Below are 9,520 nucleotides of genomic sequence, written 5' to 3' on the forward strand. Positions count from 1 at the left end.
ATTGCCTTCACACATTTTGTTTGTGCCCAGGCTTCTAAAAGAAACACTCTACAGCTGTGTTTACAGACAATTTTAAAGACATACATATTAAAGTATTTTACCAAAAGACATTTAGTCCATGTATAGACTGTGGAGCTTGTTGCATCCTTTCGGCTTCAGAATTATGACAGGAAGGCAATGTTTGCATTGGATTTATATCATTGCACTGCTTTCAGATTTTCATTTGACCCCCTGAAAAAAGGAAAGTCATGCTTTGTTTTTCGTCGACTTCATCATTATGTACAGACCACATGCAAAATCTACTTTTTTAGTCGTCAAACATTTTGTCGTGTGCGTGGGGGAATGCAGAAGATTTTAATTTAGTCTGTCTAGGAGCTGCTAAGATATCTTTATATTTTTTGGGTCCTATTTTTCAAGCCATTCAGTTTTCTCTGTTTTCTATTACGTTTTTTTTTATTTTTATTTTTTTTAAAGAATCACGCTACGGTATTTGCAGTCGAGCTGCTAAACAAGTTTATGGACGTCCAACTGACCCGTCTCACAAATCCCCCCATTTTTATTACTTGGAGAGATTTTTCTACTCCAAGCTGATGCAGAAGCTAAATGTTTGGTTCATTATACCATCCACCAGGATACTATAAAAATGGGCAAACATGGTAAAGTGGAATTCTCTGCAACCTGGAGAGGAGCGGCTGTGAAGTGCCTCCTTTAGATTTAAAGGGACCGCACTAAAATGAGTAGCCTTCAAATGCACCTGAAGATGTGTGGGAATGTGTGGGGAACAGGGAATTCGGATGAAAAGCATTACAATTCCACTTTATATAGGCCACAATTGAATGATTTCAATTTGAAAAGGAAGAATCCTATCCTAGTAAAATACACAAAGCTATGTGGTTGTAAAATGACAATGTGGAAGCTGTGGAATGTATGTTGCTTATATAGTTTTATCCTTTCTCAAGAAATATAAACTATGTTTCTTACTGTACTACTGTTGTCCTGGGTGTTTTCCTTGGTAACCTAAATAAATGAAAATGCACCTGTAATTGAGGTCATCATGTGTCAGTGGCAGATTAAGAGGGTGCAGACAAAGATGTCTCTGTAATAAAAAGTGATGGATTTTCCTGAGGGATTCTATGTTTTACATGCGAGTGCACAGATTCAAGCTTTACTGCAGTGTTTACCATTTTCCAAATATTGCTGCCAGCTAAAATATTTCTGGAGAGCAGAATCATGGGTGGTACTCAGATTCTCTGTCATAAGTAAGAATAAGCATTTAAGCTCATTTATGCGTGAGCAACAAGCGACTTTTCTTCACCGTGACTCAAAACACAAATAACTGTAAAGGTTAAGCAGACAACTTCCTTTCTGTAGAGGAACCAAGCCATAAAAGAGCAGGAAAGTAGAACAGAAGGAACAGTGTTGTGCAGCCAAAGAACAACAAATTTGAAAATGTGGAAACTTCAATTTCAGTACTGTCTAAGCCAGGGCTTTGCAACGTTTACAATTCAAAGAAACATTTTCGCCCTCAGTCTAGCTAAATAAAACTCGTTTAGAGCCAAAAATGTTACACAACCTTTTGAAAAAGGACATCTAATTTTTATATCTATTATAGGAATTTTTTTTGAAAATAACCCCAATTTATTGATATTTTTAGGCTTTTAAATAACATAACACCTTTGCAACAAGAGCATGGATACATTCTCTTCTATGGGATTATGATATTTATGGAAAATTATGTAAAAAAAAAAAAAAGCACATTGTCTCCAACCCTATCACAATAAAAATAGATCTACAAATATTCCCGGTCCTATTAATGTCATTCATTTGTGGAAATATCAATGCAATTATTCTTTGAAAATACAAAAAAATGCTAAAACCTGCATTCGTTATATCTATATTTAAAAGCATTACCTGCTTCTTTGTAATTTTTAGCTAAAAGAATGTGGGATCCCGCACTGCAGGAACAGACATCCTGTCTTAGAAGCAGAGTTTTTTTTATTTTGTCATGGGTTTCTGTTACTATTTTTTTTTTCTTGTCCTGCTTGTGCACACTATGGAGATAACAGCTTTGTGGACAACCTTGTTTATGAAAATTGTGTTCAGAGACTGCATGTTGTTTACACCAGAGATCCGCTGTTAGCAGCCCGTTATTCCCTGTGAGCCAAGAAGAAAAAGATGCAGGACCTATGCTGGCAACGGCTTTGCAACCCCTTATACCTTCCATCCATCCATCCATCCATCCATCCATCCATACATACATACATACATACATACATACATACATACATCCATACATCCATCCATCCATCCATCCATACATACATACATACATACATCCATTCATCCATTTTCTTACTCGCTTTATCCCTCATGGGGTAGCGAGGGGTGTTGGTGCCTATGGGCGAGAAGCGGGGTCCTTATACCTTCCATCATACATATTTTTTTATATTCCTTTTCTGTGTTTTGTGGCACTAGTGGCTTATTTTTCAAAATAGGCTGACAGAAAAGGAGAAGGGGTGGAAGACATGCGGTAAAGGATTTCAAGCTGGAATCAAACCTGGGTCAACCGGTTGAGGACTAAGACCTCCATGCATGGGTCGAGCTCACTGCCCCTGCACCATTGGAGCACGCCCCATACCTTCATTCATGGGACATGTGAGATCTCTTCCCAACAAACTGGTGAATGGACAGCGCTTACTCAACATCCACGGGCTCATCGAAAGAGCAGCTTGGTTTTGTCAACCCTGAAATAGGGGCTCTCCTCAAGGAGAAGAAGATAGCCTTTAGACCAGGAAACGAGGAGCTGAGAGTTGTGCAGATGGTACTGAGAGGAAAGATGAGGCTCGGTAGAATCATCTACAGATAGCAGATGAAGGACCTGCTACAGACCGTGAGGAGGGTTTGGACGATTTCAGGTCACAAACCAAACTCCCAGGCCGTACGAGATTTAACGTGGGTAAACTGATCTCAATCAATACTGCAGCTACAAAAAAAGTATGGCATCAGCCCCAGGCTCCTGAGGTGCTGTGCAGATCAACTGTGTGGCATCACGGGGTACATGTTCAACATGAGCCTGAAGCTAGGGAAAGACGCAAGAAGGCGGAGATGACGTAATCTGCAACTTGTGAGTTCCAACCTCCAAGATAAAAGGAACGCACCATTACTATGCATAAGCATCCTGAGTTTAAAAGAACATACCGCCAACTAGGGCCCTGGCGGAAACATTACACCATGTTAAGCACCATGTGTCTGTGCTAACAGACACGGAAAAACTATTTTGTTTTCATTGAATCGCTGTCGTGTGCACAAGGCTTTGAATCTGTGTATACCATTTCTAATAATCGTACAGTATTTTTTCTCACATTATACACATGCCCTTGCTGTACAGTCTTTTATTCATATTTTGTTTTTGCAGTTTTACCTTTGTGTTTATCCACATGGTCTGACCTGCCTGTCGCTTTGCTGCTGGTACACCTGAATATCCCCACTAAGGGACAATAAAGGATATTTGTGTTCTATTCTGTTCTATTCTGATTTCTAACAATTGAGGGAGGTCCGTAGGGCCCCTTGCAGCTCCTGAGCCACAGGCTGGAGACCCATGGTCAAAGCAAAAGGTAAGAGGAGAAAAAAATAGGGAGAAAGTCTGTCGCTCTGCTTATCGCTGATTTTAGTGGGCCAATGGCCGGGCTAGGTTCATGCACAGGTGGTCAGAGCGAAAGGACACAGGCAGTAGACGAATCCAGGTGAGAGAAATTGATAACAGGTAGCACACACACCAGGCAGAGGAATTCAAATAGGGGTAGAGGCAGACGGAGGATCCAGGGTCATACATGAGTCGGTAATGGCAGTCAGTAGAGTCAGACAAGGGAACAGGCAGTCAGGTTTGGTCGGGTCTGGCTTCAGTGTCCAGAAACAGAAGCCAACTGGGGAGTCCACCAAGGGCAAGGCAAAGAGGCAGAAATCCACAAACGAAAACTGGTCACAACAGGCAGACAAACAAGGAGCACTGGATGGCCTTCTCACACAATGACTGTCAAAGATCTGGCTAGCTATATATAGTGCTCCTCTGCAGTGCAACAGCTCCAATAATCAGAGCTGTCGCAGATGTGGACACTCAGTCCTAATTACAGGTGAGCTGCAGGGGGCAGAGAGTGACGTCACTGTCACTGCAGAGCAGCAGGTTCATTATAGAAAGATAGATAGATAGATAGATAGATAGATAGATAGAGAGATAGATAGATAGATAGATAGATAGATAGATAGATAGATAGAAAATTAACATACAACAATTTTAAGTGGGATTAAAACAAGGAAACAAAGCACATTTAATGAAATGCCAAAGTGTGGAGTGCAACACAGAACTATGACTCATACTATGAATTATTGTTAGAATAAGACTTATTTTTGTGCTGTTTTCACACATTCCATTAGCTTCATGCAAGCGCCCCAAAAAACATCAAAAAGGTCCGACTTTACAGAGAAAACTGACCCATACAATCATAACAAGTTTTGTTTTTCCGAGGAAGAATCATGAGCAGTTTATCAAAACCAGAACTTCTACATATTATTTTTTGATTAAGAGACTTAACACTGCTGTTAAGAGTAAATCATTTTGAATCAAGACAGATTTAACAGGGGTCATTTCTCATGTTTTTGTTGCATCTGCACTTATAATTTTTCATGTTTTTTAATTGATCGAAGCTTATTGTTGCCTCAAATTTTATGTCAAATGTTGCTTTGTTACGTTTTTATCTACAACAGTGAAAATCCCCCAAAATTTTTTTCCTGTTTCTCTCTCTCAGCCGCTATTGAGGGGCACTCACAGCTCCTCTGAGCGTGCCGATAGGAGAGGTGGACAGGAGGCGGGACAGAGGGGGAGATGTCTCTGACTTTATAAAACATGGGAGAAAAAAAACAGCTGAATTAGAAACAAAATAGGATTCCAATTAATCAGTGAAGTAAATAGTGTTAGTCCTAGTTCAGAAACTTAGAGCTTAGGTTTGAAAGTTAGGAAACCCCCCCCCATGCCTATGGTCAGAGGTGAGCTCTATCTGAGGATATCTGATCGAAGCGTGCAGAAGAGCCCTTTTGACACAGTACAGACACCTTTTCACTCTGATTTGTGAAGGGACAGAGGCAGTGAGAGGGATTGAAATCAGCCCTCTGCTGAATGTTCAGAGACTACCTGTGTACAGTTCATAATTTGGAAGCACGTCATTTCTTTCCAAAAAGACACACTGTACATGTTATTATTAAGGCCTTTTTTTTTCTTAGAATCTCAGCCTTAAAAAATGCTGAATTGATTACACAAATAATGTACATAACCTAAAACTCATTTTTGGATGTTGCACATACAAAAATATGCCTTGATTGTTAAAAAGTGGTTACACAAAATGAGAGGATGCATCCCGCAAATAAAATGATACAATTAATTTAATTAACGTTTTAGTAACCCAATATAAACACACAAACAACACTACATATAACTTTTTCATGACAGCACATGGCGATATTTTTAAAGAGGGATTTATTTTCTTGTCATTTGCTACCATGTTTACAAACACATACCATGCAGCATGAAACATCATTGGAGAACAAGTCTCCCCACAGGCAAAACAGCTGGGGCTCAAAGCACCAATATTGTATACATTATGTCTGCTATTTTCAGGAAAATATCATAGTTACTGCTCAATAATCTCTTTCTCACAGCACATCAACCATTGGGTATCTTCTTTTCAATTATTTTGCGTGATTTAATAAAAGGTTTGGAACTCTTAGATACATTACAATACAAGAATAAAAATAAATACATTGTGTTACAAAAGTTTACATTATTAAATAATCTATCAATCACTGTGTGGCATAAGTGTAATTATCTGCTTCTCTTTCTGAGCCATATTTTGATTAGTTATGTTTTTAAAACATATCTCAGTGTAAAGTATCCAATCCTTACCTCACATTGGTGGTTTTCAACAAAGAAATATACAAAAATACATGGACATTTTTCTTCCTTGGTTGTTAAAGATCTGTTGTGATTTTTTTTAAATACCACTCACATTGGATTAAATATTACCCATACTGAATTTTCCCCTTTTGTTCATTGGGGCTCACCTTTTATAATGTTCTAGTTTAGCTATTACTTTATTAAGACCATCTTCCCAAAAGTTCATTATGAACTGTCATACCTGATGCAGCTTCTTATTTTTAAGCATGTTTTACTGCAATGCAGTTCTGTTTTTTTTTAATTCTACAGACAGATTTCATTTCTGTTAAATTTAAGAATTATGGCTTACCGCTTATAAAGCAAAACATTTGATTTCTCAGAAAAATGTGACTTTTACAAAAAAGTTTTTTTAATACAACTTTACCAGCCTATTGAAAAGTATGTCAATTTACTGTATAGTATAGGCATTAAATAGTAGTCAGGGTTCCTTATCCATGACTCGCAGCATCACAGCGCCGTGCCATGGATATAAGCCTGTGGCCGTGCAGAGGTGACCTTCAGCTTTTCTGGATTTGTCGGTTCTGATGTTTCCCATCTTGCTCTTGACAATACTCAACAGATTCTCTATCAGCTAACCAAGTGCAACAATACCATGACATTGACTAAACATTTTGTGTGGGGAGGTTCCAGGACTAGCTATAAATGAAATCAGTATCTCCATAAAGCTAGTAAATAATTCAAATTACCCAGTAGATAGCTGGGTTGACCCAACGCAACCCAAATCATCACTGACTGTGAAAGCTTAACCATGTACTTCTAGAAACATTGATTCTGTTCCTGTCCACTCTTCCTTCAGACTCTGGAATCTTGATTTGTCAATTAGTTGCAAAATGTATTTTTATCTGAAAACAGGGTATGAGACCGTTGAGCGATAGTATTAGGGAAAAGGTACTGTTAAAGTACTGGATTGCAAAAACAGCCCTTAAGACTTGTCTACATACAAGTGAAGGCGACAATCATATTGGTTATTTTTATGTTTTTAACCACTGAGCCTCTGCTGGCAAGCTTTATTACATGAATTGACTCCTTTTGTCTGCAGTTTTGCATGAATCTACCACAGACTGCTTAATGTATTTGAATCGGGCTAGCTATTTTACAGGGTTAATTAAATCAGTAGATGATTTTGGTGTTGGGGTTGTGGATGGTGATTATCGCAGTGTATGCTTCATCTGAAATAGAAAATGCCCAGAATGATCTCAGTTTGGAGAACCAGGGAGAAATGTTCGAGGGAAAGCTAAGTTACCAGCTGCACAGACATAGCCCATCTGAGATCCAATTCCTGCCATCTAAAACAGAAAAAAATTCTAAATGTTTGCAACATTGTTAACACCCCATCACTTTGCATCAATTGTTTATGTTGCATACATTAAGGCTCTTAAATTGACCATGCCCTGAGCAGTGTTTAATTCCTAAAACTCTCAACCATTCCTATAACTCTCAGCATACAAAATGGAACCTACCCTTTAAGACATTTTGAAAATAATTTTATGTGGTAGACCTTCCCACCTTTGAGTTTGAATTGTTAAATGTAGGAAATTCACTCTTGAATAGACCATGCCCGGAGTAGGAGTTAGCTTCACACTCCCATTTAAACCTTCTAAATCTCCAAACCGAGATTAACCACTCTAAACTACAAGTGAAACACTGACACAAACACAAAAACCTGAACTACCTATTTAAGAGGATTGATTACTAACCAAATGTCATGAGAAAAACTGTCTTCTCCTGCAGCCATCAGGAAAAGCAAAAAAATAAGCAACACTGAAGAGTAATGCCTGTTCTAAAAAAACATTAATGTTTTACCGTTTTAAGTTATTCCTAATCACATTTTTTTTTAGAAATGACATTTTACAAATGACTGAATATTTTATGACACTCGTTTGCAAATTTTAAGATCCATTATACAGTGCAATTTCTATCACTTTCTGATTTTTTGAATGCCTACTCTGCATAGCAATATTATTAAATATCTGAAAAGCATTTTTAGACCATAGAGAAGGAATACATTTTGTAGAAGAATTTTGTAAATGGGTAGTTTAATGTAAACTACTAAACTAATACTATTTTTTAAAGTCTGGCCCAGGTTTCTCCTACTACCAGGCTTCATGCTTGCTCAGTATGAGGGATTGCTGCAAAGCCATGGACAATGCAGACGACTCTCCCTGTGGCTCTACGCTTCTTCAGGAGGAGTGAATGCTGCCTGTCAAGACGTGATGCAATCTGCTGGGTTTCCTTAGATAGGACATGTTAAGAATCTGTATAATCTGACCGAATCTGTATGATCTGATTGAATTTGACTTTGGAAAGTGCCTTGAGTTGACATGTTTCATGAATTGGCGCTATATAAATAAAATTTAAATGAAAATTGAATTGAATTTTAGATGCATCCCTGGAGCTAATTAACCCATTTGATTGAAGCGTGTCAGAGCCAGGGCACATTAAAAATTTACAGGATGGTTGCTCTGAGGACTGTAGTCGAACCCCCGTGGTGCAGCTCATTCTAACCTGAGCAATCAGCTGAGTAACGTGACCATCCCCATATAGGTGGTAGTATTTTTGCACTCAGTTAAGACCCTTTAACATTTGGCCTTTTAAGAGTTTTCCCTGAGGATAATTGTCGACATCTCTATTATTTGTATGTATACTCTCAACTTCTTTAGATACAGTATTAAAATGTTCAACATAATTATAGAGAAATCAATAATGACTATAACAAATAATACAACCCAACAGCTTCATCTGCTTGTAGCTGCTCCTTTTCTTAAAAGTATATAGCCGCATAATATTCTTATAAAAAAGACCAAAAACCGTTTGACCATCATGAAATAAGGTTATATACATCTTGATAGTGCTTTGATGGTCCTTCTTGAGCTGAAAAATAATTTGCTCTCAGGCACGATTAACAAATATAAACAGATGTGGCGACATCTAGTGACAGTATCACAGAACTATCATAAATGCTTGATTTATAAATCACTTATAAATAATGCCGGACCGAGCCTGTCCCTCTGCAATGCCTCATAATAAGGCAGCAGCTCGGCGTGATCGCAGACCAACGGTTATTAATTAAATATCCCGATCTACAGCAACTTTAACAGCCTCATTTCAGAACATTTACTCACATCAATCAATTTTGGGGTCACATCTGAGCAATTGGCAGGTTTAGCTTCCACTACAGTGAACACAAACGCTCATACTGTATTCCCAGCAACATTCCAGTCTTTTCCCTCTTGGAATCTTTTTTTTTTTTTGCTCATTTTTCCAATGGATCTTTTCTTAATTGTTTTGCTGGAAGACGCTGATAGCCATTAGCTGCTTCCTTGTTTTAACCCTGCTGCGCACGCGCAGTACGTACTTCCGTTAATATCGTAAATAAACATTAAGGGCTTTATTTACTGACATGTTGAGTATACAACACCAAAATAACACCTAATATGCCAACAGGATGTAATAATATTTCATAAAAACTTTGTATGCAACCAGAGTGAGCTACTGACATACAAATGAAAAAAAGTG

Source organism: Fundulus heteroclitus, chromosome 22 (genome assembly GCF_011125445.2).
Source record: "Fundulus heteroclitus isolate FHET01 chromosome 22, MU-UCD_Fhet_4.1, whole genome shotgun sequence".
Lineage (NCBI taxonomy): Eukaryota > Metazoa > Chordata > Actinopteri > Cyprinodontiformes > Fundulidae > Fundulus > Fundulus heteroclitus.